This window comes from Limanda limanda, chromosome 4 (assembly GCF_963576545.1).
Source record: "Limanda limanda chromosome 4, fLimLim1.1, whole genome shotgun sequence".
Lineage (NCBI taxonomy): Eukaryota > Metazoa > Chordata > Actinopteri > Pleuronectiformes > Pleuronectidae > Limanda > Limanda limanda.
In genome coordinates this window covers 19,108,597-19,126,655 of record NC_083639.1, presented here as the reverse complement: position 1 = coordinate 19,126,655, position 18,059 = coordinate 19,108,597, and the positions used below count along the sequence as shown (strand labels likewise).

The 18,059-nt window shown below is 43.1% G+C and overlaps 25 non-coding genes across 25 annotated transcripts; all 25 read right to left on the bottom strand.

Annotated features, from left to right (window-relative positions):
• Positions 1–1,644: 1,644 nt before the first annotated feature.
• On the bottom strand, positions 1,645–1,716 carry trnae-cuc (transfer RNA glutamic acid (anticodon CUC)). The gene has a single exon. It is a non-coding gene; the product is annotated as a tRNA-Glu (tRNA).
• A 1,848-nt stretch (positions 1,717–3,564) lies between these two features.
• On the bottom strand, positions 3,565–3,636 carry trnae-cuc (transfer RNA glutamic acid (anticodon CUC)). The gene has a single exon. It is a non-coding gene; the product is annotated as a tRNA-Glu (tRNA).
• Positions 3,637–4,107: 471 nt separating this feature from the next.
• trnae-uuc (transfer RNA glutamic acid (anticodon UUC)) lies at positions 4,108–4,179 on the bottom strand. Its single transcript has one exon. It is a non-coding gene; the product is annotated as a tRNA-Glu (tRNA).
• Positions 4,180–4,587: 408 nt separating this feature from the next.
• trnae-cuc (transfer RNA glutamic acid (anticodon CUC)) lies at positions 4,588–4,659 on the bottom strand. The gene has a single exon. It is a non-coding gene; the product is annotated as a tRNA-Glu (tRNA).
• A 470-nt stretch (positions 4,660–5,129) lies between these two features.
• trnae-uuc (transfer RNA glutamic acid (anticodon UUC)) lies at positions 5,130–5,201 on the bottom strand. The gene has a single exon. It is a non-coding gene; the product is annotated as a tRNA-Glu (tRNA).
• Positions 5,202–5,609: 408 nt separating this feature from the next.
• Positions 5,610–5,681, bottom strand: trnae-cuc (transfer RNA glutamic acid (anticodon CUC)). Its single transcript has one exon. It is a non-coding gene; the product is annotated as a tRNA-Glu (tRNA).
• Positions 5,682–6,151: 470 nt separating this feature from the next.
• trnae-uuc (transfer RNA glutamic acid (anticodon UUC)) lies at positions 6,152–6,223 on the bottom strand. Its single transcript has one exon. It is a non-coding gene; the product is annotated as a tRNA-Glu (tRNA).
• A 406-nt stretch (positions 6,224–6,629) lies between these two features.
• Positions 6,630–6,701, bottom strand: trnae-cuc (transfer RNA glutamic acid (anticodon CUC)). Its single transcript has one exon. It is a non-coding gene; the product is annotated as a tRNA-Glu (tRNA).
• A 949-nt stretch (positions 6,702–7,650) lies between these two features.
• trnae-cuc (transfer RNA glutamic acid (anticodon CUC)) lies at positions 7,651–7,722 on the bottom strand. Its single transcript has one exon. It is a non-coding gene; the product is annotated as a tRNA-Glu (tRNA).
• A 470-nt stretch (positions 7,723–8,192) lies between these two features.
• trnae-uuc (transfer RNA glutamic acid (anticodon UUC)) lies at positions 8,193–8,264 on the bottom strand. The gene has a single exon. It is a non-coding gene; the product is annotated as a tRNA-Glu (tRNA).
• Positions 8,265–8,672: 408 nt separating this feature from the next.
• Positions 8,673–8,744, bottom strand: trnae-cuc (transfer RNA glutamic acid (anticodon CUC)). Its single transcript has one exon. It is a non-coding gene; the product is annotated as a tRNA-Glu (tRNA).
• A 406-nt stretch (positions 8,745–9,150) lies between these two features.
• trnae-cuc (transfer RNA glutamic acid (anticodon CUC)) lies at positions 9,151–9,222 on the bottom strand. The gene has a single exon. It is a non-coding gene; the product is annotated as a tRNA-Glu (tRNA).
• A 949-nt stretch (positions 9,223–10,171) lies between these two features.
• trnae-cuc (transfer RNA glutamic acid (anticodon CUC)) lies at positions 10,172–10,243 on the bottom strand. The gene has a single exon. It is a non-coding gene; the product is annotated as a tRNA-Glu (tRNA).
• A 470-nt stretch (positions 10,244–10,713) lies between these two features.
• On the bottom strand, positions 10,714–10,785 carry trnae-uuc (transfer RNA glutamic acid (anticodon UUC)). Its single transcript has one exon. It is a non-coding gene; the product is annotated as a tRNA-Glu (tRNA).
• Positions 10,786–11,193: 408 nt separating this feature from the next.
• Positions 11,194–11,265, bottom strand: trnae-cuc (transfer RNA glutamic acid (anticodon CUC)). Its single transcript has one exon. It is a non-coding gene; the product is annotated as a tRNA-Glu (tRNA).
• A 470-nt stretch (positions 11,266–11,735) lies between these two features.
• Positions 11,736–11,807, bottom strand: trnae-uuc (transfer RNA glutamic acid (anticodon UUC)). Its single transcript has one exon. It is a non-coding gene; the product is annotated as a tRNA-Glu (tRNA).
• A 407-nt stretch (positions 11,808–12,214) lies between these two features.
• trnae-uuc (transfer RNA glutamic acid (anticodon UUC)) lies at positions 12,215–12,286 on the bottom strand. The gene has a single exon. It is a non-coding gene; the product is annotated as a tRNA-Glu (tRNA).
• Positions 12,287–12,692: 406 nt separating this feature from the next.
• trnae-cuc (transfer RNA glutamic acid (anticodon CUC)) lies at positions 12,693–12,764 on the bottom strand. Its single transcript has one exon. It is a non-coding gene; the product is annotated as a tRNA-Glu (tRNA).
• A 949-nt stretch (positions 12,765–13,713) lies between these two features.
• trnae-uuc (transfer RNA glutamic acid (anticodon UUC)) lies at positions 13,714–13,785 on the bottom strand. The gene has a single exon. It is a non-coding gene; the product is annotated as a tRNA-Glu (tRNA).
• Positions 13,786–14,255: 470 nt separating this feature from the next.
• trnae-uuc (transfer RNA glutamic acid (anticodon UUC)) lies at positions 14,256–14,327 on the bottom strand. The gene has a single exon. It is a non-coding gene; the product is annotated as a tRNA-Glu (tRNA).
• An 883-nt stretch (positions 14,328–15,210) lies between these two features.
• Positions 15,211–15,282, bottom strand: trnae-uuc (transfer RNA glutamic acid (anticodon UUC)). The gene has a single exon. It is a non-coding gene; the product is annotated as a tRNA-Glu (tRNA).
• A 408-nt stretch (positions 15,283–15,690) lies between these two features.
• Positions 15,691–15,762, bottom strand: trnae-cuc (transfer RNA glutamic acid (anticodon CUC)). Its single transcript has one exon. It is a non-coding gene; the product is annotated as a tRNA-Glu (tRNA).
• A 470-nt stretch (positions 15,763–16,232) lies between these two features.
• Positions 16,233–16,304, bottom strand: trnae-cuc (transfer RNA glutamic acid (anticodon CUC)). Its single transcript has one exon. It is a non-coding gene; the product is annotated as a tRNA-Glu (tRNA).
• A 406-nt stretch (positions 16,305–16,710) lies between these two features.
• Positions 16,711–16,782, bottom strand: trnae-cuc (transfer RNA glutamic acid (anticodon CUC)). Its single transcript has one exon. It is a non-coding gene; the product is annotated as a tRNA-Glu (tRNA).
• A 949-nt stretch (positions 16,783–17,731) lies between these two features.
• On the bottom strand, positions 17,732–17,803 carry trnae-uuc (transfer RNA glutamic acid (anticodon UUC)). The gene has a single exon. It is a non-coding gene; the product is annotated as a tRNA-Glu (tRNA).
• Between the last annotated feature and the right edge of the window lie 256 nt (positions 17,804–18,059).

Sequence of the window (18,059 nt, the reverse complement as noted above, 5' to 3'; positions counted from 1 at the left end):
AACTGTACTGTAAAGTGCTTTGAGTGGTCATCAGGACTAGAAAAGCATTATACAAATACAGACCATTTACTATTCATCAGATCATGGCAGAGGTGATGTTATTCAGTTCCTACCTACTATATCACACTGTAAGATACTACACTACAAAAAACACACTACACATCCTGCTTTATGAAAATAACTTCATAAAATAAATAAAAAATTAGATACAAATACTTAAGTAAAGTACAGGTACCTTAAATTTGGACTTAAATATAGTGCTTGAGTAAATGTCCCTAGTTACTGTCCAGCACTGATTATATATCATTGTTTTAGTTGAGCTTGTTGTGTGTGTGTGTGTGTGTGTGTGTGTGTGTGTGTGTGCGCGGCTGAGTGTGTGTTTTTGTGTGTCAGTGCAGATAGGGAGAGAGGAGGATGGACTTGGAGAGAAACGAGAGAGAGAGAGAGAGAGAGAGAGAGAGAGAGAGAGAGAGAGAGAGAGAGAGAGAGAGAGAGAGAGAGAGAGAGAGCAGGAGCAAGACGGACCAGGTGAGAAACTGGACACTGGTCAAAACCACATAGTTATAATGCCACGTCAGCGTCTGTTTGGCCCATATTTATTGCATTGGACTCCATTTCCCATAGCAAAGTAACTAGTAATTAGTTCCTAACTTCACTAATATTCTGTATCACACCTTCATACAGTCTGGGTTTCATGGCAAAGGGGCAACAAGGGATAATGAAAGAAGTTTAATTTGTACACACTCACAGCTCTCTAAAAGGCCTCTGAGGTTACATTATTTCAGATCTGCATGCATTCTTAATCAATCATAACCAGCCCAGTCAACACTTTAGGGGGTGCCCTTGGGAAAAATCCATTGTGTCGAAGCAGCTCAACATGTTGTCGGGATGACACTCACCTTGGTCTCTGCCCTGCTGCCTTGCTCGCTTCCGCTTCCAAAACCTACCAAGCTGTCAGGAAGAAGGGAGATTTGTCCAATGCTGAATGCAGAGGGTCTCTATCAGGTTAACATCATACACTTCTGCAGTCAGCTGCACAGCTTGGGATCGTTAGCGTCTTCTGACCCTTCGCTCACAGTGAGTCGAGTCAGAAAAGGAGCTTCCATGCATCTAAATATAATTTCTCCATGAATCAAATGATTTTTTTAATTGATTATACATGGCCACGGTCCTCACAGAGGCTATGTGGCTATTTTCACCTAGCCACTTTTCATCCTAGCCACTAGACCATCAGGGACATTTTTTCTGGATTGGAAGGCACCTTTTCAGGAATTTCTGGCCATTAAAGAGAACCGGAGTTGAAGTAGCACAATCTAAAGACTTAAAGAAGTACGCAGGAGAAGACAGAATGTTTGAAGCAGGGAATGAATGAGGCCATCTTTGTCAACCTGATATAACCATGATGTAATAGAGGAGCCTGTTTAAACCATCTACACCGCAACTTCCAGGGACCTATTTTCTCATACAATAGCGAATGGTTCTATGACTTGCAGGCATCATCAGCCATTCACAGCTTGACTCAGGACCAGAACATTTAACTGAACTGATATGGATTGTGTAACAATGTCCGTCTGATTCATTCACAACATGATTCTCTCCTATGTGCACAAATTTGGTTCCAATTGACATTTTTCAATAGTTTAGTTCCCTGACCTGGAATCGAACCCGGGCCGCGGCGGTGAGAGCGCCGAATCCTAGCCACTAGACCATCAGGGACAGTTTTCTTGGTTTGGAAGGCACTTTTTCAAGAATTTCTGGCCATTAAAAGGAACAGGAGTTGAAGTAGCACCATCTAATGACTTAAAGAAGTAAATAGGAAAAGACAGATTGTTTAAAGCAGGGAATGAAAGAGGCCATATTTGTTGACCTGATATAACCATCATGTAAAAAGGGAGCCTGTTTAAACCATCTACACCGCATATTCCGGGGACCTATTTTCTCATACAATAGCGAATGGTTGTATGACTGGCAGGCATCATCAGCCCTTCACAGCTTGACTTAGGACCAGCCTATTTAACAGAACGGATATGGAACGTGTAACAATCTCCGTCTCATTCATTCTCAACATGATGCTCTCCTATATGCACACATTTGGTTCCAATTGACAGTTTTCAATAACTTAGTTCCCTGACCGGGAATCGAACTCAGGCCGCGGCGGTGAAAACGCTGAATCCTAGCCACTAGACCATCAGGGACATTTTTCCTGGTTTGGAAGGCACTTTTTAAGGAATTTCTGGCCATTAAAAGGAACAGGAGTTGAAGTAGCACCATCTAAAGACTTAAAGAAGTAAATAGGAGAAGACAGATTGTTTGAAGCAGGGAATGAAAGAGGCCATCTTTGTTGACCTTATATAACCATCATGTAGAAGAGGAGCCTGTTTATTACATGGACTTTCATCAAGCTACAATGCACTGTCGTGTTCTCTACCCATTCAGCTCACAAAACATCTACACCGCAATATCCGGGCACCTAATTTCTCATACAATAGCAGGATAGGTCTATGACTTACAGCAATCATCAGCCCTTCACAGCTTGACTTAGGACCAGCCTATTTAACAGAACGGATATGGAACGTGTAACAATCTCTGTCTGATTCATTCTCAACATGATGCTCTCCTATGTGCACAAATTTGGTTCCAATTGACAGTTTTCAATAGTTTAGTTCACTGACCGGGAATCGAACCCAGGCCGCGGCGGTGAGAGCGCCGAATTCTAGCCACTAGACCATCAGGGACATATTTTCCTGGTTTTGGAAGGCACTGTTTCAGTAAAATCTGGCCATTAAAAGGAGCAATAGTTGTAGTAGCACCATCTAATGACTTAAAGAAGTAAATAGGAGAAGACAGATTGTTTGAAGCAGGGAATGAAAGAGGCCATCTTTGTCGACCTGATATAACCATCATGTAAAAGGGGAGCCTGTTTAAACCATCTACAGCGCAACTTCCGGGGACCTATTTTCTCATACAATAGCAAATGGTTCTATGACTGGCAGGCATCATCAGCCATTCACAGCTTGACTCAGGACCAGCACATTTAACTGAACTGATATGGATTGTGTAACATTCTAGGTCTGTTCATTCTCAACATGATGCTCTCCTATGTCCACAAATTTGGTTCCAATTGACAGGTTTCAATAGCTTAGTTCCCTGACCGGGAATCGAACCCAGGCCGTGGGGGTGAAAACGCCGAATCCTAGCCACTGGACCATCAGCGACATTTTTCCTTGTTTGGAAGGCACTTTTTCAGGAATTTCTGGCCATTAAAAGGAACAGGAGTTGAAGTAGCACCATATAAAGACTTAAATAAGTAAATAGGAGAAGACAGATTGTTTGGAGCCTGTTTAAACCATCTACACTGCAAATTTCGGGGACCTATTTTCTCATACAATAGCGAATGGTTCTATGACTTGCAGGCATCATCAGCCATTCACAGCTTGACTCAGGACCAGCACATTTAACAGAACGGATATGGAACGTGTAACAATCTCCATCTGATTCATTCTCAACATGATGTTCTCCTATATGCACAAATTATGTTCCTATTGACAGTTTACAACAGTTTAGTTCCCTGACCGGGAATCGAACCCGGGCTGCGGCGGTGAGAGCGCCGAATCCTAGCCACTAGACCATCAGGGACATATTTTTCCTGGTTTTGGAAGGCACTTTTTCAGTAAAATCTGGCCATTAAAAGGAGCAGGAGTTGTAGTAGCACCATTTAATGACTTAAAGAAGTAGGTAGGAGAAGAAAGATTGTTTGAAGCAGGGAATGAAAGAGGCCATCTTTCTTGACCTTATATAACCATCATGTAAAAGAGGAGCCTGTTTATTGCATGGACTTTCATCAAGCTACAATGCACTGTCGTGTTCTCTCCCCATTCAGCTCACAAAATATCTACACCGCAACATCCGGGGACCTAATTTTTCATACAATAGCAGGATAGGTCTATGACTTACAGCAATCATCAGCCCTTCACAGCTTGACTTAGGACCAGCCTATTTAACAGAACGGATATGGAACGTGTAACAATCTCTGTCTGATTCATTCTCAACATGATGCTCTCCTATGTGCAAAAATTTGGTTCCAATTGACAGTTTTCAATAGCTTAGTTCCCTGACCGGGAATCGAACCCGGGCCGCGGCGGTGAAAACGCCAAATCCTAGCCACTAGACCATCAGGGACATTTTTCCTTGTTTGGAAGGCACTTTTTCAGGAATTTCTGGCCATTAAAAGGAACAGGAGTTGAAGTAGCACCATCTAAAGACTTAAAGAAGTAAATAGGAGAAGACAGATTGTTTGAAGCAGGGAATGAAAGAGGCCATCTTTGTCGACCTGATATAACCATCATGTAAAATGGGAGCCTGTTTAAACCATCTACACCGCATATTCCAGGGACCTATTTTCTCATACAATAGCGAATGGTTCTATGACTGGCAGGCATCATCAGCCATTCACAGCTTGACTCAGGACCAGCACATTTAAATGAACTGATATGGATTGTGTAACTCTCTAGGTCTGATTCATTCTCAACATGATGCTCTCCTATATGCACAAATTTTGGTACCAATTGACAGTTTTCAATAGTTTAGTTCCCTGACCGGGAATCGAACCCGGGCCGCAGCGGTGAGAGCGCCGAATCCTAGCCACTAGACCATCAGGGACATATTTTTCTGGTTTTGGAAGGCACTTTTTCAGTAAAATCTGGCCATTAAAAGGAGCAGGAGGTGCAGTAGCACAATCTAATGACTTAAATAAGTAGGTAGGAGAAGACAGATTGTTTGAAGCAGGGAATGAAAGAGGCCATCTTTGTTGACCTTATATAACCATCATGTAAAAGAGGTGCCTGTTTATTACATGGACTTTCATCAAGCTACAATGCACTGTCGTGTTCTCTCCCCATTCAGCTCACAAAACATCTACACCGCAACATCCGGGGACCTAATTTTTCATACAATAGCAGGATAGGTCTATGACTTACAGCAATCATCAGCCCTTCACAGCTTGACTTAGGACCAGCCTATTTAACAGAACGGATATGGAACGTGTAACAATCTCTGTCTGATTAATTCTCAACATGATGCTCTCCTATGTGCACAAATTTGGTTCCAATTGACAGTTTTCAATAGCTTAGTTCCCTGACCGGGAATCGAACCCCGGTCGCGGCGGTGAAAACGCCGAATCCTAGCCACTAGACCATCAGGGACATTTTTCCTTGTTTGGAAGGCACTTTTTCAGGAATTTCTGGCCATTAAAAGGAACAGGAGTTGAAGTAGCACCATCTAAAGACTTAAAGAAGTAAATAGGAGACGACAGATTGTTTGAAGCAGGGAATGAAAGAGGCCATCTTTGTCGACCTGATATAACCATCATGTAAAAGGGGAGCCTGTTTAAACCATCTACACCGCATATTCCAGGGACCTATTTTCTCATACAATAGCGAATGGTTCTATGACTGGCAGGCATCATCAGCCATTCACAGCTTGACTCAGGACCAGCACATTTAACTGAACTGATATGGATTGAGTAACATTCTAGGTCTGATTCATTCTCAACATGATGCTCTCCTATATGCACAAATTTTGGTTCCAATTGACAGTTTTCAATAGTTTAGTTCCCTGACCGGGAATCGAACCCGGGCCGCGGCGGTGAGAGCACCGAATCCTAGCCACTAGACCATCAGGGACATATCTGCCTGGTTTTGGAAGGCACTTTTTCAGTAAAATCTGGCCATTAAAAGGAGCAGGAGTTGTAGTAGCACCATCTAATGACTTAAAGAAGTAGGTAGGAGAAGAGAGATTGTTTGAAGCAGGGAATGAAAGAGGCCATCTTTGTTGACCTTATATAACCGTCATGTAAAAGAGGAGCCTGTTCATTGCATGGACTTTCATCAAGCTACAATGCATTGTCGTGTTCTCTCCCCATTCAGCTCACAATACATCTACAACGCAACATCCGGGGCCCTAATTTTTCATACAATAGCAGGATAGGTCTATGACTTACAGCAATCATCAGCCCTTAACAGCTTGACTTAGGACCAGCCTATTTAACAGAACGGATATGGAACGTGTAACAATCTCTGTCTGATTCATTCTCAACATGATGCTCTCCTATGTGCACAAATTTGGTTCCAATTGACAGTTTTCAATAGCTTAGTTCCCTGACCGGGAATCGAACCCGGGCCGCGGCGGTGAAAACGCCGAATCCTAGCCACTAGACCATCAGGGACATTTTTCCTTGTTTGGAAGGCACTTTTTCAGGAATTTCTGGCCATTAAAAGGAACAGGAGTTGAAGTAGCACCATCTAAAGACGTAAAGAAGTAAATAGGAGACGACAGATTGTTTGAAGCAGGGAATGAAAGAGGCCATCTTTGTCGACCTGATATAACCATCATGTAAAAGGGGAGCCTGTTTAAACCATCTACACCGCATATTCCAGGGACCTATTTTCTCATACAATAGCGAATGGTTCTATGACTGGCAGGCATCATCAGCCATTCACAGCTTGACTCAGGACCAGCACATTTAACTGAACTGATATGGATTGTGTAACATTCTAGGTCTGTTCATTCTCAACATGATGCTCTCCTATGTCCACAAATTTGGTTCCAATTGACAGGTTTCAATAGTTTAGTTCCCTGACCGGGAATTGAACCCGGGCCGCGGCGGTGAGAGCGCCGAATCCTAGCCACTAGACCATCAGGGACATATTTTCCTGGTTTTGGAAGGCACTTTTTCAGTAAAATCTGGCCATTAAAAGGAGCAGGAGTTGTAGTAGCACCATCTAATGACTTAAAGAAGTAGGTAGGAGAAGAGAGATTGTTTGAAGCAGGGAATGAAAGAGGCCATCTTTGTTGACCTTATATAACCATCATGTAAAAGAGGAGCCTGTTCATTGCATGGACTTTCATCAAGCTACAATGCACTGTCGTGTTCTCTCCCCATTCAGCTCACAAAACATCTACACCGAAACATCCGGGGACCTAATTTCTCATACAATAGCAGGATAGGTCTATGACTTACAGCAATCATCAGCCCTTCACAGCTTGACTTAGGACCAGCCTATTTAACAGAACGGATATGGAACGTGTAACAATCTCCGTCTGATTCATTCTCAACATGATGCTCTCCTATATGCACAAATTTGGTTCCAATTGACAGTTTTCAATAGTTTAGTTCCCTGACCGGGAATCGAACCCAGGCCGTGGGGGTGAAAACGCAGAATCCTAGCCACTGGACCATCAGGGACATTTTTCCTTGTTTGGAAGGCACTTTTTCAGGAATTTCTGGCCGTTAAAAGGAACAGGAGTTGAAGTAGCACCATATAAAGACTTAAATAAATAAATAGGAGAAGACAGATTGTTTGAAGCAGGGAATGAAAGAGGCCATCTTTGTCGACCTGATATAACCATCATGTAAAAGGGGAGCCTGTTTAAACCATCTACAGCGCATATTCCGGGGACCTATTTTCTCATACAATAGCGAATGGTTCTATGACTTGCAGGCATCATCAGCCATTCACAGCTTGACTCAGGACCAGCCTATTTAACAGAACGGATATGGAACGTGTAACATTCTAGGTCTGATTCATTCTCAACATGATGCTCTCCTATGTCCACAAATTTGGTTCCAATTGACAGGTTTCAATAGTTTAGTTCCCTGACCGGGAATCGAACCCGGGCCGCGGCGGTGAGAGCGCCGAATCCTAGCCACTAGACCATCAGGGACATATTTTCCTGGTTTTGGAAGGCACTTTTTCAGTAAAATCTGGCCATTAAAAGGAGCAGGAGTTGTAGTAGCACCATCTAATGACTTAAAGAAGTAGGTAGGAGAAGAGAGATTGTTTGAAGCAGGGAATGAAAGAGGCCATCTTTGTTGACCTTATATAACCATCATGTAAAAGAGGAGCCTGTTCATTGCATGGACTTTCATCAAGCTACAATGCACTGTCGTGTTCTCTCCCCATTCAGCTCACAAAACATCTACACCGCAACATCCGGGGACCTAATTTTTCATACAATAGCAGGATAGGTCTATGACTTACAGCAATCATCAGCCCTTCACAGCTTGACTTAGGACCAGCCTATTTAACAGAACGGATATGGAACGTGTAACAATCTCTGTCTGATTCATTCTCAACATGATGCTCTCCTATGTGCACAAATTTGGTTCCAATTGACAGCTTTCAATAGCTTAGTTCCCTGACCGGGAATCGAACCCGGGCCGCGGCGGTGAAAACGCCAAATCCTAGCCACTAGACCATCAGGGACATTTTTCCTTGTTTGGAAGGCACTTTTTCAGGAATTTCTGGCCATTAAAAGGAACAGGAGTTGAAGTAGCACCATCTAAAGACTTAAAGAAGTAAATAGGAGAAGACAGATTGTTTGAAGCAGGGAATGAAAGAGGCCATCTTTGTCGACCTGATATAACCATCATGTAAAAGGGGAGCCTGTTTAAACCATCTACACCGCAAATTTCGGGGACCTATTTTCTCATAAAATAGCAAATGGTTGTATGACTTGCATTCATCATCAGCCAATCACAGCTTGACTCAGGACCAGCACATTTAACTGAACTGATATGGATTGAGTAACATTCTAGGTCTGATTCATTCTCAACATGATGCTCTCCTATATGCACAAATTTTGGTTCCAATTGACAGTTTTCAATAGTTTAGTTCCCTGACCGGGAATCGAACCCGGGCCGCAGCGGTGAGAGCGCCGAATCCTAGCCACTAGACCATCAGGGACATTTTTCCTTGTTTGGAAGGCACTTTTTCAGGAATTTCTGGCCATTAAAAGGAACAGGAGTTGAAGTAGCACCATCTAAAGACGTAAAGAAGTAAATAGGAGACGACAGATTGTTTGAAGCAGGGAATGAAAGAGGCCATCTTTGTCGACCTGATATAACCATCATGTAAAAGGGGAGCCTGTTTAAACCATCTACACCGCATATTCCAGGGACCTATTTTCTCATACAATAGCGAATGGTTCTATGACTGGCAGGCATCATCAGCCATTCACAGCTTGACTCAGGACCAGCACATTTAACTGAACTGATATGGATTGTGTAACATTCTAGGTCTGTTCATTCTCAACATGATGCTCTCCTATGTCCACAAATTTGGTTCCAATTGACAGGTTTCAATAGTTTAGTTCCCTGACCGGGAATTGAACCCGGGCCGCGGCGGTGAGAGCGCCGAATCCTAGCCACTAGACCATCAGGGACATATTTTCCTGGTTTTGGAAGGCACTTTTTCAGTAAAATCTGGCCATTAAAAGGAGCAGGAGTTGTAGTAGCACCATCTAATGACTTAAAGAAGTAGGTAGGAGAAGAGAGATTGTTTGAAGCAGGGAATGAAAGAGGCCATCTTTGTTGACCTTATATAACCATCATGTAAAAGAGGAGCCTGTTCATTGCATGGACTTTCATCAAGCTACAATGCACTGTCGTGTTCTCTCCCCATTCAGCTCACAAAACATCTACACCGAAACATCCGGGGACCTAATTTCTCATACAATAGCAGGATAGGTCTATGACTTACAGCAATCATCAGCCCTTCACAGCTTGACTTAGGACCAGCCTATTTAACAGAACGGATATGGAACGTGTAACAATCTCCGTCTGATTCATTCTCAACATGATGCTCTCCTATATGCACAAATTTGGTTCCAATTGACAGTTTTCAATAGTTTAGTTCCCTGACCGGGAATCGAACCCAGGCCGTGGGGGTGAAAACGCAGAATCCTAGCCACTGGACCATCAGGGACATTTTTCCTTGTTTGGAAGGCACTTTTTCAGGAATTTCTGGCCGTTAAAAGGAACAGGAGTTGAAGTAGCACCATATAAAGACTTAAATAAATAAATAGGAGAAGACAGATTGTTTGAAGCAGGGAATGAAAGAGGCCATCTTTGTCGACCTGATATAACCATCATGTAAAAGGGGAGCCTGTTTAAACCATCTACAGCGCATATTCCGGGGACCTATTTTCTCATACAATAGCGAATGGTTCTATGACTTGCAGGCATCATCAGCCATTCACAGCTTGACTCAGGACCAGCCTATTTAACAGAACGGATATGGAACGTGTAACATTCTAGGTCTGATTCATTCTCAACATGATGCTCTCCTATGTCCACAAATTTGGTTCCAATTGACAGGTTTCAATAGTTTAGTTCCCTGACCGGGAATCGAACCCGGGCCGCGGCGGTGAGAGCGCCGAATCCTAGCCACTAGACCATCAGGGACATATTTTCCTGGTTTTGGAAGGCACTTTTTCAGTAAAATCTGGCCATTAAAAGGAGCAGGAGTTGTAGTAGCACCATCTAATGACTTAAAGAAGTAGGTAGGAGAAGAGAGATTGTTTGAAGCAGGGAATGAAAGAGGCCATCTTTGTTGACCTTATATAACCATCATGTAAAAGAGGAGCCTGTTCATTGCATGGACTTTCATCAAGCTACAATGCACTGTCGTGTTCTCTCCCCATTCAGCTCACAAAACATCTACACCGCAACATCCGGGGACCTAATTTTTCATACAATAGCAGGATAGGTCTATGACTTACAGCAATCATCAGCCCTTCACAGCTTGACTTAGGACCAGCCTATTTAACAGAACGGATATGGAACGTGTAACAATCTCTGTCTGATTCATTCTCAACATGATGCTCTCCTATGTGCACAAATTTGGTTCCAATTGACAGCTTTCAATAGCTTAGTTCCCTGACCGGGAATCGAACCCGGGCCGCGGCGGTGAAAACGCCAAATCCTAGCCACTAGACCATCAGGGACATTTTTCCTTGTTTGGAAGGCACTTTTTCAGGAATTTCTGGCCATTAAAAGGAACAGGAGTTGAAGTAGCACCATCTAAAGACTTAAAGAAGTAAATAGGAGAAGACAGATTGTTTGAAGCAGGGAATGAAAGAGGCCATCTTTGTCGACCTGATATAACCATCATGTAAAAGGGGAGCCTGTTTAAACCATCTACACCGCAAATTTCGGGGACCTATTTTCTCATAAAATAGCAAATGGTTGTATGACTTGCATTCATCATCAGCCAATCACAGCTTGACTCAGGACCAGCACATTTAACTGAACTGATATGGATTGAGTAACATTCTAGGTCTGATTCATTCTCAACATGATGCTCTCCTATATGCACAAATTTTGGTTCCAATTGACAGTTTTCAATAGTTTAGTTCCCTGACCGGGAATCGAACCCGGGCCGCGGCGGTGAGAGCGCCGAATCCTAGCCACTAGACCATCAGGGACATATTTGCCTGGTTTTGGAAGGCACTTTTTCAGTAAAATCTGGCCATTAAAAGGAGCAGGAGTTGTAGTAGCACCATCTAATGACTTAAAGAAGTAGGTAGGAGAAGAGAGATTGTTTGAAGCAGGGAATGAAAGAGGCCATCTTTGTTGACCTTATATAACCGTCATGTAAAAGAGGAGCCTGTTCATTGCATGGACTTTCATCAAGCTACAATGCATTGTCGTGTTCTCTCCCCATTCAGCTCACAATACATCTACAACGCAACATCCGGGGACCTAATTTTTCATACAATAGCAGGATAGGTCTATGACTTACAGCAATCATCAGCCCTTCACAGCTTGACTTAGGACCAGCCTATTTAACAGAACGGATATGGAACGTGTAACAATCTCTGTCTGATTCATTCTCAACATGATGCTCTCCTATGTGCACAAATTTGGTTCCAATTGACAGTTTTCAATAGCTTAGTTCCCTGACCGGGAATCGAACCCGGGCCGCGGCAGTGAAAACGCCGAATCCTAGCCACTAGACCATCAGGGACAGTTTTCCTTGTTTGGAAGGCACTTTTTCAGGAATTTCTGGCCATTAAAAGGAACAGGAGTTGAAGTAGCACCATCTAAAGACTTAAAGAAGTAAATAGGAGAAGACAGATTGTTTGAAGCAGGGAATGAAAGAGGCCATCTTTGTCGACCTGATATAACCATCATGTAAAAGGGGAGCCTGTTTAAACCATCTACACCGCAAATTTCGGGGACCTATTTTCTCATACAATAGCGAATGGTTCTATGACTTGCAGGCATCATCAGCCATTCACAGCTTGACTCAGGACCAGCCTATTTAACAGAACGGATATGGAACGTGTAACAATCTCTGTCTGATTCATTCTCAACATGATGCTCTCCTATGTGCACAAATTTGGTTCCAATTGACAGTTTTCAATAGCTTAGTTCCCTGACCGGGAATCGAACCCGGGCCGCGGCGGTGAAAACGCCGAATCCTAGCCACTAGACCATCAGGGACATTTTTCCTTGTTTGGAAGGCACTTTTTCAGGAATTTCTGGCCATTAAAAGGAACAGGAGTTGAAGTAGCACCATCTAAAGACGTAAAGAAGTAAATAGGAGACGACAGATTGTTTGAAGCAGGGAATGAAAGAGGCCATCTTTGTCGACCTGATATAACCATCATGTAAAAGGGGAGCCTGTTTAAACCATCTGCACCGCATATTCCAGGGACCTATTTTCTCATACAATAGCGAATGGTTCTATGACTGGCAGGCATCATCAGCCATTCACAGCTTGACTCAGGACCAGCACATTTAACTGAACTGATATGGATTGTGTAACATTCTAGGTCTGTTCATTCTCAACATGATGCTCTCCTATGTCCACAAATTTGGTTCCAATTGACAGGTTTCAATAGTTTAGTTCCCTGACCGGGAATCGAACCCGGGCCGCGGCGGTGAGAGCGCCGAATCCTAGCCACTAGACCATCAGGGACATATTTTCCTGGTTTTGGAAGGCACTTTTTCAGTAAAATCTGGCCATTAAAAGGAGCAGGAGTTGTAGTAGCACCATCTAATGACTTAAAGAAGTAGGTAGGAGAAGAGAGATTGTTTGAAGCAGGGAATGAAAGAGGCCATCTTTGTTGACCTTATATAACCATCATGTAAAAGAGGAGCCTGTTCATTGCATGGACTTTCATCAAGCTACAATGCACTGTCGTGTTCTCTCCCCATTCAGCTCACAAAACATCTACACCGAAACATCCGGGGACCTAATTTCTCATACAATAGCAGGATAGGTCTATGACTTACAGCAATCATCAGCCCTTCACAGCTTGACTTAGGACCAGCCTATTTAACAGAACGGATATGGAACGTGTAACAATCTCCGTCTGATTCATTCTCAACATGATGCTCTCCTATATGCACAAATTTGGTTCCAATTGACAGTTTTCAATAGTTTAGTTCCCTGACCGGGAATCGAACCCAGGCCGTGGGGGTGAAAACGCAGAATCCTAGCCACTGGACCATCAGGGACATTTTTCCTTGTTTGGAAGGCACTTTTTCAGGAATTTCTGGCCGTTAAAAGGAACAGGAGTTGAAGTAGCACCATATAAAGACTTAAATAAATAAATAGGAGAAGACAGATTGTTTGAAGCAGGGAATGAAAGAGGCCATCTTTGTCGACCTGATATAACCATCATGTAAAAGGGGAGCCTGTTTAAACCATCTACAGCGCATATTCCGGGGACCTATTTTCTCATACAATAGCGAATGGTTCTATGACTTGCAGGCATCATCAGCCATTCACAGCTTGACTCAGGACCAGCCTATTTAACAGAACGGATATGGAACGTGTAACATTCTAGGTCTGATTCATTCCCAACATGATGCTCTCCTATGTCCACAAATTTGGATCCAATTGACAGGTTTCAATAGTTTAGTTCCCTGACCGGGAATCGAACCCGGGCCGCGGCAGTGAAAACGCCGAATCCTAGCCACTAGACCATCAGGGACATATTTTCCTGGTTTTGGAAGGCACTTTTTCAGTAAAATCTTGCCATTAAAAGGAGCAGGAGTTGTAGTAGCACCATCTAATGACTTAAAGAAGTAGGTAGGAGAAGAGAGATTGTTTGAAGCAGGGAATGAAAGAGGCCATCTTTGTTGACCTTATATAACCATCATGTAAAAGAGGAGCCTGTTCATTGCATGGACTTTCATCAAGCTATAATGCACTGTCGTGTTCTCTCCCCATTCAGCTCACAAAACATCTACACCGCAACATCCGGGGACCTAATTTTTCATACAATAGCAGGATAGGTCTATGACTTACAGCAATCATCAGCCCTTCACAGCTTGACTTAGGACCAGCCTATTTAACAGAACGGATATGGAACGTGTAACAATCTCTGTCTGATTCATTCTCAACATGATGCTCTCCTATGTGCACAAATTTGGTTCCAATTGACAGTTTTCAATAGCTTAGTTCCCTGACCGGGAATCGAACCCGGGCCGCGGCGGTGAAAACGCCGAATCCTAGCCACTAGACCATCAGGGACATTTTTCCTTGTTTGGAAGGCACTTTTTCAGGAATTTCTGGCCATTAAAAGGAACAGGAGTTGAAGTAGCACCATCTAAAGACTTAAAGAAGTAAATAGGAGAAGACAGATTGTTTGAAGCAGGGAATGAAAGAGGCCATCTTTGTCGACCTGATATAACCATCATGTAAAAGGGGAGCCTGTTTAAACCATCTACACCGCAAATTTCGGGGACCTATTTTCTCATAAAATAGCAAATGGTTGTATGACTTGCATTCATCATCAGCCAATCACAGCTTGACTCAGGACCAGCCTATTTAACTGAACGGATATGGAACGTGTAACAATCTCCATCTGATTCATTCTCAACATGATGTTCTCCTATATGCACAAATTATGTTCCTATTGACAGTTTTCAATAGTTTAGTTCCCTGACCAAATCGAACCCGGGCTGCGGCGGTGAGAGCGCCGAATCCTAGCCACTAGACCATCAGGGACATTTTTCCTTGTTTGGAAGGCACTTTTTTAGGAATTTCTGGCCATTAAATGGAACAGGAGTTGAAGTAGCACCATCTAAAGACTTAAATAAGTAAATAGGAGAAGACAGATTGTTTGAAGCAGGGAATGAAAGAGGCCATCTTTGTCGACCTGATATAACCATCATGTAAAAGGGGAGCCTGTTTAAACCATCTACACCGCAAATTTCAGGGACCTATTTTGTCATACAATAGCAAATGGTTCTATGACTGGCAGGCATCATCAGCCATTCACAGCTTGACTCAGGACCAGCACATTTAACTGAACTGATATGGATTGTGTAACATTCTAGGTCTGTTCATTCTCAACATGATGCTCTCCTATGTGCACAAATTTGGTTCCAATTGACAGTTTTCAATAGCTTAGTTCCCTGACCGGGAATCGAACCCGGGCCGCGGCGGTGAAAACGCCGAATCCTAGCCACTAGACCATCAGGGACAGTTTTCCTTGTTTGGAAGGGACTTTTTCAGGAATTTCTGGCCATTAAAAGGAACAGGAGTTGAAGTAGCACCATCTAAAGACTTAAAGAAGTAAATAGGAGAAGACAGATTGTTTGAAGCAGGGAATGAAAGAGGCCATCTTTGTCGACCTGATATAACCATCATGTAAAAGGGGAGCCTGTTTAAACCATCTACACCGCAAATTTCAGGGACCTATTTTCTCATAAAATAGCAAATGGTTGTATGACTTGCATTCATCATCAGCCAATCACAGCTTGACTCAGGACCAGCACATTTAACTGAACTGATATGGATTGAGTAACATTCTAGGTCTGATTCATTCTCAACATGATGCTCTCCTCTATGCACAAATTTTGGTTCCAATTGACAGTTTTCAATAGTTTAGTTCCCTGACCGGGAATCGAACCCGGGCCGCGGCGGTGAGAGCGCCGAATCCTAGCCACTAGACCATCAGGGACATATTTGCCTGGTTTTGGAAGGCACTTTTTCAGTAAAATCTGGCCATTAAAAGGAGCAGGAGTTGTAGTAGCACCATCTAATGACTTAAAGAAGTAGGTAGGAGAAGAGAGATTGTTTGAAGCAGGGAATGAAAGAGGCCATCTTTGTTGACCTTATATAACCGTCATGTAAAAGAGGAGCCTGTTCATTGCATGGACTTTCATCAAGCTACAATGCATTGTCGTGTTCTCTCCCCATTCAGCTCACAATACATCTACAACGCAACATCCGGGGACCTAATTTTTCATACAATAGCAGGATAGGTCTATGACTTACAGCAATCATCAGCCCTTCACAGCTTGACTTAGGACCAGCCTATTTAACAGAACGGATATGGAACGTGTAACAATCTCTGTCTGATTCATTCTCAACATGATGCTCTCCTATGTGCACAAATTTGGTTCCAATTGACAGTTTTCAATAGTTTAGTTCCCTGACCGGGAATCGAACCCGGGCCGCGGCGGTGAGAGCGCCGAATCCTAGCCACTAGACCATCAGGGACATTTTTCCTTGTTTGGAAGGCACTTTTTTAGGAATTTCTGGCCATTAAAAGGAACAGGAGTTGAAGTAGCACCATATAAAGACTTAAATAAGTAAATAGGAGAAGACAGATTGTTTGAAGCAGGGAATGAAAGAGGCCATCTTTGTCGACCTGATATAACCATCATGTAAAAGGGGAGCCTGTTTAAACCATCTACACCGCAAATTTCGGGAACCTATTTTCTCATACAATAGCAAATGGTTCTATGACTGGCAGGCATCATCAGCCATTCACAGCTTGACTCAGGACCAGCACATTTAACTGAACTGATATGGATTGTGTAACATTCTAGGTCTGTTCATTCTCAACATGATGCTCTCCTATGTCCACAAATTTGGTTCCAATTGACAAGTTTCAATAGTTTAGTTCCCTGACCGGGAATCGAACCCGGGCCGCGGCGGTGAGAGCGCCGAATCCTAGCCACTAGACCATCAGGGACATATTTTCCTGGTTTTGGAAGGCACTTTTTCAGTAAAATCTGGCCATTAAAAGGAGCAGGAGTTGTAGTAGCACCATCTAATGACTTAAAGAAGTAGGTAGGAGAAGAGAGATTGTTTGAAGCAGGGAATGAAAGAGGCCATCTTTGTTGACCTTATATAACCATCATGTAAAAGAGGAGCCTGTTCATTGCATGGACTTTCATCAAGCTACAATGCACTGTCGTGTTCTCTCCCCATTCAGCTCACAAAACATCTACACCGAAACATCCGGGGACCTAATTTCTCATACAATAGCAGGATAGGTCTATGACTTACAGCAATCATCAGCCCTTCACAGCTTGACTTAGGACCAGCCTATTTAACAGAACGGATATGGAACGTGTAACAATCTCCGTCTGATTCATTCTCAACATGATGCTCTCCTATATGCACAAATTTGGTTCCAATTGACAGTTTTCAATAGTTTAGTTCCCTGACCGGGAATCGAACCCAGGCCGTGGGGGTGAAAACGCAGAATCCTAGCCACTGGACCATCAGGGACATTTTTCCTTGTTTGGAAGGCACTTTTTCAGGAATTTCTGGCCGTTAAAAGGAACAGGAGTTGAAGTAGCACCATATAAAGACTTAAATAAATAAATAGGAGAAGACAGATTGTTTGAAGCAGGGAATGAAAGAGGCCATCTTTGTCGACCTGATATAACCATCATGTAAAAGGGGAGCCTGTTTAAACCATCTACAGCGCATATTCCGGGGACCTATTTTCTCATACAATAGCGAATGGTTCTATGACTTGCAGGCATCATCAGCCATTCACAGCTTGACTCAGGACCAGCCTATTTAACAGAACGGATATGGAACGTGTAACATTCTAGGTCTGATTCATTCCCAACATGATGCTCTCCTATGTCCACAAATTTGGATCCAATTGACAGGTTTCAATAGTTTAGTTCCCTGACCGGGAATCGAACCCGGGCCGCGGCGGTGAAAACGCCGAATCCTAGCCACTAGACCATCAGGGACATATTTTCCTGGTTTTGGAAGGCACTTTTTCAGTAAAATCTGGCCATTAAAAGGAGCAGGAGTTGTAGTAGCACCATCTAATGACTTAAAGAAGTAGGTAGGAGAAGAGAGATTGTTTGAAGCAGGGAATGAAAGAGGCCATCTTTGTTGACCTTATATAACCATCATGTAAAAGAGGAGCCTGTTCATTGCATGGACTTTCATCAAGCTACAATGCACTGTCGTGTTCTCTCCCCATTCAGCTCACAAAACATC